Below are 9,024 nucleotides of genomic sequence, written 5' to 3'. Positions count from 1 at the left end.
ATCCAAGGCGCACATGGAATACAGTACACACGTGTGTGTGTAGTGGCCACATCCACAGCCGCTAGCCGGCAAGAATCACTGCAAGATTAGACTCAACAAGTACTAGTAGTAGCACAGCGGTCGGGAATGAGAACAGTAGACAGGCGTGGAATTCACCTGATTCACATAATACTATTAAGAATGGTAACATGTATACATACATCGATGCCGTTTTCATTGAAGCAATTTGTAAAAGTTTTAGTTTCCCTTACCCTAGCTGTAAGTACGGCACCGTTAGCAGATTATTCACTGCATTTGTAAGTCACCTGATACATCACATGTTGGTATGCAGGCTGCATGTAACCAGGGAATGTGCACGTGTGGGAAAGGCGAGTGCGCCGTATGTGCGTCGCAATTGCCATGGCATGGCTCGCTCGGCTGAACGAAACAGAGATGTACGATACATGACAAGACCCAGTATAAGGCCTACTAATTGTTCACGTGTTGTTGTTTTTTTTACAAGCAGAAAATAAACAACTGTTGATCATGAAATAGACTAAATTACCAATCAGAGATCATTCCGGTTCATAGTATTTAAGAGAAATCACGCAATTTTGGCGAGGGTGAACCCACAGGAACCCACAGGAACCTTATCGTAGAATGCCGACCAAAAAGAAAATGGTTTCACTAAAATTGCGTGTACGTAAAATCCATTTGAGTATAGAAAGAAAATTAACCCCCAAAAAGAGGAAACAAGAAATTAGAAGGATTTGTTCGCCGTTATTTGGTCATTAAATATATTTTCTTTCTTCAGCAATTGCGCGTTACATTGCCCGTTTTTTTTATTGAATCAGGGCCCTGTTGCATAAAACCCTTACCGCTGGACTTACCGCTCCTTATATGCGGTAAGTCTTAAATCAGCGGTAAATTTTATAATCATTGATGCTGACGGTAGTTACTATTGAAATTCAATGGTAAGTTTTATGTAACGGGCCCCAGAAAAGCAAAAAAAAAAATAATATTCAAAACAAGACATTAATTCTTAGTTTGATATCGTTTATTTCTTTATTGGACAGAGAGATAATTCAGACGGTACGTGGAATTTTCAAAGCGACTAATTCAGACTGATTCTTAGTTTGACTTGGCTCTTTCTTTCTTTCTTTTTTTATTTATTTTTTTTTTTTGGGGGGGGGGGGTTTGAGGTTCATGTTCGTTGTACCCATGCACCCATAAGGTTCATTAGGACGAAAATGGAACATTCAGATACACGCGACTTCCCTACACGAAAAATAGATGTTCGTAAAATAATGTGATAGTCAAATTATGATTCATAATTCGAAAATGCACGAATGTTTGTGATTGGATAGGTGCGTTATTGTCGGATTAGCAAACCTTCGGAGTACTGTAGTATCGAGCCTGTTGTATTCAAGGATAAACGAACTTTTGAAATAATGAATTTTATATTCAGAGTAAGACAATAAGTTTAATTCTTATATACCTGTAGTTTGTCATCGTTTATTTCCTAGTTGTGAAGCGGGAAGCGAGAGATAATTCTGAAAAGAAGTATTATACAGTCATGCAGACAGAACGTGAAATATTCAAAGCAGCTATGAGATTAAATCTTAAGTTGTTTATTTGTTTGTTTGATTGCTTGTTTGTTGTTATGCTCAAGCGTTGGTGTAATTATATATACATTTTTTTTTTTTTTTTGGGGGGGAGGCATTTTTGTAGTACCCAATGCACGTAAAGTTCGCTGATGCGAAAGTGATAAAATATTCCGTAACACGCAAATTCCCTACACCTTGTAGATGTTCGTACCTAGTGTGAAAATAAAATGTATTACTATTATTTTGTTTCCCCCATTGTTCGATGGGTATAGCAAACCTTCGGAGCGTCAATCCTTTCGTTTTCGAATAAATGAACTTCCTTAACTCACAACACCATGTTTCAGAGTAACAAACTAGTCATTATCTTATTCGGGCATTGGGAATAGTTCAGGAATAAAATATAGAAGGGAGGAAAATCTTTAAGGCAAGAATTACGATGGATTCTTAGTTTGAAATCATTTATTCATTTCCGTGGTGTTCATTATTCCGGAAAAAAAGAAAACGGGTGCGCTATTCCGATGGTTACGGCGTTATTTCGAATCCGAAACACGCATATCCCTTGTGCCTATCCATGTTTGTTGATTCGAAAATGTAATCATGCTGCGGGTAACTGCTATAGGGGGCCATATATTGTTTTATTTCTGTCTATTGTTATATTATTATTATCATTATTATCATTATTATTATTATTATTATTATTATTATCATTATTTTTATTATTATTATTATTATCGTCTTTAACATTATTAACCAACGTTTTGATTAACGAGCATTTTGTGGGCTTTTTTTTTGGGGGGGGGGGGCATTGCCCGATTAGCAAACCTTCGGAGTGTCAATCCTTTTGTTTTCGGACGAACGAACTTCCTTACCTCAGAAGAAGAAATCAGTGTAACGAACTAGTCATTATTTTATTCGGGCATTGGGAATAGTTCAGGAAAGAAATATAGAAGGGAGGAATCCGAAACACGCATATTCCGTGTGCTTATACGTCATGTTTATTGATATGCTGCGGCTAAGGGCCTATTGGAGGTCGTTATACCTTTCGTTTGGTGTACGATTTCTTCCGTTTCATATCACTTTATTTGTTCCTTTCATATTCAGAAATATTTAAAGGTAATCTTTCAATTGCCTCGCACTGTGTATATATACATGCATTTTCGTAACGACGATTTCGCGCTTTGCTGCAGTATTTCGAAGGGTGTTTGATGCCAGCCGCTTCGGTGTGCTCTGTGGTAATGTTTATGTGGTTGTCAGGGAGGTTGTTGATACTTTGTCTGTTGACATTTATTTTCGTACAGGCATGGGCGGATCCAGGAATTCTGTACAGGAGGGGGGAGGGGCGCAACTAATATTTCTGGTGCCACTTCCGGGTTTCACTTCTATTTTTTTTTTCCACGATAAATAAAGGGGGCGTGCGCCTCATGCGCCCCCTCTGGATCTGCCACTGTTACATGTTTATCTCGAGTGATGGTGATCGTGTTTCTAAATGTTTATAAAAAAAAGGACAAAATTATCCGAGTGATGCCTGATGATAGTGCAAGTGATGATAATCAACGATGCTGATGTAAAAGACGGCTTGCTGTGGATGCTGAGCGTACGTGCCCTTCGTTTATTTAAATAAGTTTTCCCTCTTTTACTCTTCTTTCCCCTCCCAAGAATGATAAAAAAAGAAAATACCTACACCTCACAACAAAAGGAACCACGTGTGAACAACCATCGTTAAGTTCAATCGAAATGTTCATTATTAGCAAAGAATAAGGGGAAAACACGAGTGACGGAAAATGATAGAAGCGACGAGATTGTCTTCTTGTGTATAATGCGGTCTCTTGGGATTGGAAAAACCCCACCCTCTCCCTTTGTGGAAATTTCCACAAAACCAGGTGCGTGCCAGACCCCAGGTGCCAGACGAAAGAATGCGCGCATTTGGTGTAGTATATCAATCGAAGAACTCGCGGGTGAGTTGAGTTAAAGGAATCATTGCAAAGATGTTCTGATGTTCTGGTTCCCGAACTGTAAAAAGGAATTGATTAATCACTCAAAAATGCAATCACAGATTTATATGAAAAGTCTCATATGCCTAGACAAATTCACTGAGATGTCCTATGTGATGCAGCCACCACCCGATTAAACGGCAAAATCATGACAATAAAATTTCACGCTCATCAAAACTGCCTATTACTTTTCATATGAATTTTGGTTATCAACACTCGTTCGTGGATTTGTTTGTTTGCATGTTTTGTGTGTATTATTCCTCGATCCTGAAAGACGTAATAATTATTCGCATCGAACGTAAACTGTTTACCGTAACTAAGCCTATGGCGCATTCGATCCATTCAACTTGCAGTAACCTTTAAGGCAGTACAACTGTAAGTAGCACATGGTGCATTCTTTTGAACCACGTGTTTCGCATATCGGCACATCCAAACACATTAGCGATCGTCCTTATGGCAAACTTTCCGATTACAGTCAGGGGAGAAGAAATCGTAATACTGTACATGTACTTACGAAAGTGATTATGCTTAAGATCAAATAAAATGAAGAAGTTTGAAAACAACTTGGCAACACTCAATCAAGTTTTGCATTCTCTCACACAAAAGCTCTCTTGAGAAAATGAAAGCATTCCCTCTCCCCTGCTAGATAATGGAAGTTTTCATTACAAGCCCAGCAAGTTTTGGGAGTGTACATGAATGTTTTTAGGATAGAGTCAAAAGGGACCTAAGTTTTCGATCATAGCAGAATCTTCGTCAGAAGCAAAATGGCAAATAGGCAGAAAAAGCAACCACACACATGTAAAGCGACTTCACACAACAAGGACAGTCAGGAACAGGCAAGGGACAAGGAACAAAGAAAACAAAAGGAGAGGGTAGGATGTCATGGGCAAGGAGCCCAACAGGTAAAGGGAGGGGGATTAGAGCAGGAGGATGGACAGACAAAAGGCAGGGGAAGGTTAGTAATGGTCGTGAGGGCCAGGGGGCAACCATTGAAGGAAAAGGATGAATATGGAGGCAACATCAAACAAGATAAGGAACAACAGAGAGACAAAGAAAGGTAAAGAGTGAAATAGCAACAGCAAAGGGGGGGGGGGGGTGAGCAAACAGCAAGCCCTAGAAAGGATCTGTACAAGTACCAAGAGGAGGCAACAAAATGAAAGTTAGAGTCAATCAACAAATGCAATTAACCATATCAAAGTATGGTAATATTAATACAGCAATAATGATGATATTGACAAAACAAATTAGAATAATCATTAAAGCACATAAAAAAAGGGGGGACACAAAGTCCATGGGAGAGAAAATGTATACTTGCAAAGCAAGTATCAATAGGCAAATTAAATACGTTTCAAAGAGCTGGTTCATATGAAATCACCTTTGATTTATGATTTTACAAACAAGAATTTTCATCGCTTACTTATTTCTTTTATTACTTTAGTAATGTCATGATATTTCATGATGGTATGTGTTCTGTCTTTACATGGCAAGATAGGGTTTTTTTTTTCCATCCAGGGTCTAAAGAAGAAAGTGATAGAAAGATAACTGAAAGGATAGAATGGAACACCTACTCAGCAGGCAACACTAAAACAGCCCCCAGGGCCAGGCCATGTCGTCAGTGTCACTCTCGTCTTAGATCATTACAGGCCTACATTGTACATGTATAGGCTACTCGTTTCGTACTCGTCATCGCCAACGTCATGATGGTCGGTCACACGAAATAAATTGCATCATCATAAGAGCTCTTATATCAACACCACTAGATAGTGTAGATTCATTATCATTATCACTATCATTCCAGTCGATCTCATCCACCGCGAAACCCTCAAAATCCTCAAAATCATCGTGGTTAATACTCTCACAAAACACATCTGTAAACGATTCAGACATCGCAGACCTAGCTACACATCTTGCACACAAAAATGAAATGGAGGTGGAAAACTACGATGAATACACAAAAAATATCGACGATGGCATTTTACCGTAGCAGAAAATACACAGAGTATCTTGCACCGGAAAAAAAAAATGGATGTGGAAAACTACGATGAGGAAAACTAGGGTGAAAACCCGATGCGTGAAGACGAACGATGAAGACACTTTACGGTAAAAATACTTACACGGAAACAAACGAGTGGGTACGATATTCTCGCACACACGAAGATAATCGACACATCGTTCAATCGAAAAACTCAACAAACACTCGAACAAAAACTCACCCCAAATTGTGGCAAACACGGTTATCACTTAATAAAAATGAGAAAAAAATACTCTCTAAAGTATGATTGTACTCTGAAAAGAAAGGGATACAATGATACGAAAGCAAAAGAGAGAAAATGAGAGAAATGGACGGGAAACCTAGAGAACTTCGACGAAAGAAGAGCTAGCAATTCGCGATTAGAGCTAACTTTCCTGTGTGTGTGTGATCGCGTGTAAAGGGTTGAAAGCGTTGAAAGCGCTGAAAGCGTTGAATGCGTCCACAGCTTCGGAAAAGCGTTCGGGGATTTCGTTGAATTCGTTGAATTCGTCCAAAATCCGTCCATGAAGTCTGGACGCAAAAAGCGTTGAAAACGTCCCCGACGAAATCAACAACGAAAAAAGCGTTGGGACGAAATTTGGACGCACTTTCGTCGGGCGTTTTCTATTGCGCGTACTGTACCTGTGGTGTGAGTTTGGTGGTTACAGCTGAAATCTGTGGAAAGTCAATTTGATTACAACACAATACTTGAGTACAGTGTTGAGGGTGACTTCACTGACCTTTGACATTTGACCTTGTCACAATGCACCCCATATTCAAACTTGTCAGCATTTTTAGGCTATTTACATGTGACATGAATTTAGTGGTCATAGCTTAAAGCCGTGGAAAATTATTGAGAGTACATCAAATTGTTGAAGGCGCTGGCAATGCCACCGCTGACTGAAAAGTGATAACTCTGTCTGGGTTCTGCTATGAGATCGAGACAAAAATGTAGTGACATAAATTTGTTGTGAAGCATTTCAGAATTCATTGACTCCCCCCCCCCCCCCCCCCCCCAATCTTTGCTATTCAGTTCTCACTCAATAATGATTGCACCAAACAGCTTAGTAAAAAAACATTAATTGATTTTTCTATTTCAAATAAACAGCTCACAAAAATTACAATACGTTATCACAATTGGACAGTACGCCTACTTCTTATTTGAGTCTCAAAGCGACATAACACCTTCAAATACATTCACTCACAACCCAATCATACACTTTAATACATATAACTCTACACAGCCACTTACCTTATTTCCTCCTAAGGGGAGAGTTAAGAGAAAGAGAGAAAAGACATGGTAATTTTTAAAAAAATGAAATAATCAAATTTACACGAAACTACACTGTACACAAAATGAGGCACACACCTGATTTACATGTAAATCCAAACAACTTCTACATTTAGAAAGCAAGGGACTATTTATAAGCAGAGGGATGAAGATTGAGGTGTGACTTCTTTAATTTGCCTCCCTCTACAGATGAAATTTGTAAAATAGGAACTGCTGATCTATAATTTCTCAAATAGCTTCCACATCTCTGATACACTGTAAATGCATCATTTCAATCTACAGTTTCAATTATCATGTGATTAAACATTACTGTTCTTGGCTTAGTTTAACAAATTCAAAATACAAACGGACAACAGCTCAAGCAAGAGTTGACTGACTCTGTCTATAACACAATTGATAAACAATAATTTAAATATAAAAGTATGATTTAGGCCTAAATGGACTGTACTTTAACAAGTTTTAGGAAAGGCAAGACAAATTGCAAACGAATCCTTCACTGGCCTCATCAGGAAACATAGCAAGTGTCCCAACATATTCACCTAGAAATGGTCATACAATTTCCATTTGTGTTTTTCATTTTACATAGTAATGAGGTTGGTGTGCTGCATGGGCAAAACGACAACCACCATAATGTACTGCAATTCTAACAGTTTCAACTGATGAAACTAGTCGAGAACCAAGACAGGGCAGAGATAAATCTATCGTATCAAAGAGTCTTGAGCATAAACTACAGCCCTGAACATGCTGTCTGAGACATAAGATACACATGGTCAGGGTCAGTGACCTCTGTGCCTGCTTTTCTTCCAAACCCATCACAAAGGAATTTCAGTAAAGACTTGGATGGAGAATGAGTCATCAGGTCAGTATAAGATTTGCTTCTTGGAAAGGGCCGCCTTTCCCCATTCAGGACTTCCATTCTAGTGATAAGTCTACATTGTAAGCATGGTGGTTAACACAAAGAATATGTGAATGAACAGAGGGACTACAGTGTACATACAAATCATAGAGCACAGGTTTTTCTCTTTTTTCTCTTTTTTCTTCTTTTTTTTTCTTCTTCTTTTTTTTTTTTTTTTTTTTTTTGGGGGGGGGGGAGGGGGGGTTACTTCCATGTAACTGCACCCTCCCCCCCTCCCTCCCCCCCCCCTCACATTCAGGTATTAGGCACAGCTTGATCTCTGGCATACTGGACAATACAATGTAAATGAATTGAAGGATGGGTAGAGACCACCAAAACAAGATCAGTGTTTGGTGACTAGTTGTGTTTATGCTTCCCCATGAACGCGATTAGTCAGAAACGCCAATCATAAACACACATATTTGTGCATTTTGAAACAACGTTTTGAAACAACGTTTATATCAAAGTGAGAAAGGACGCAACTGTGTTTTGACCTAAACGCATATCGAAACGCTGATTTTGACCTGAAAAGGGGGAGTATAAACACAGCCTTACTTGTGAAGAAGACTTGCTAAAATGCCACTGTCGTCTGTTTTTCTTTTGTTTTGTTTTTGTTTTTAAAGCAAGAACAGCAAAGAACCTCTAGGAATTACATTTTGAGCGTGGTAATCATTTCATCCTTTCGAAGTTTTCACAATAAAATTCATGTGATATACAACAATATAAAGCAGGGGCAGATGCAGGAATTCCATAAAGAGGGGGTGCCTTTACAAAATTAAAGGGGGGTGGGGGCGCACACCCGGTGCACTCCTCCCTGGATCCGCCACTGTATAGAATATTGTAACAAGAATAAAGTTTGACCACCAGTATTTCGGCATGGGACTGAAAAGCAGATGGTGGTGCTTACCAAACCCATTGGACTCCCCAAAGCCACTTGACCCTCCAAAGCCACTTCTACCAGATCCAAAGCCTCCAGTCTGTTGGTGGGGAAAAAAGAAAGGAAGGACAATAGAGTCATGTGGCAGAATACATCAATGACCTCATGACCCTTACTGGGATATCCTTGACAGTAATTTCTCTGGAAAAAAAGGCAGGCACTTGCTAGGATTCTTTGAAATTATAGAATGCTAACTGAAAGCACTATGGAACCATATTATGAGAAGGATTATATCACTTTTTGATCATGCCTGCAACATAGCAAAAATAAAGTTATGAAGACTGTGCCTACTACAGTTGTATATTCATCCTTG

Source organism: Diadema antillarum, unplaced genomic scaffold (assembly GCF_040938485.1).
Source record: "Diadema antillarum isolate AM-2024a unplaced genomic scaffold, OU_Dant_1.0 scf00000063, whole genome shotgun sequence".
NCBI classification, from domain to species: Eukaryota; Metazoa; Echinodermata; class Echinoidea; order Diadematoida; family Diadematidae; genus Diadema; species Diadema antillarum.
This window is presented reverse-complemented; position numbering follows the sequence as displayed.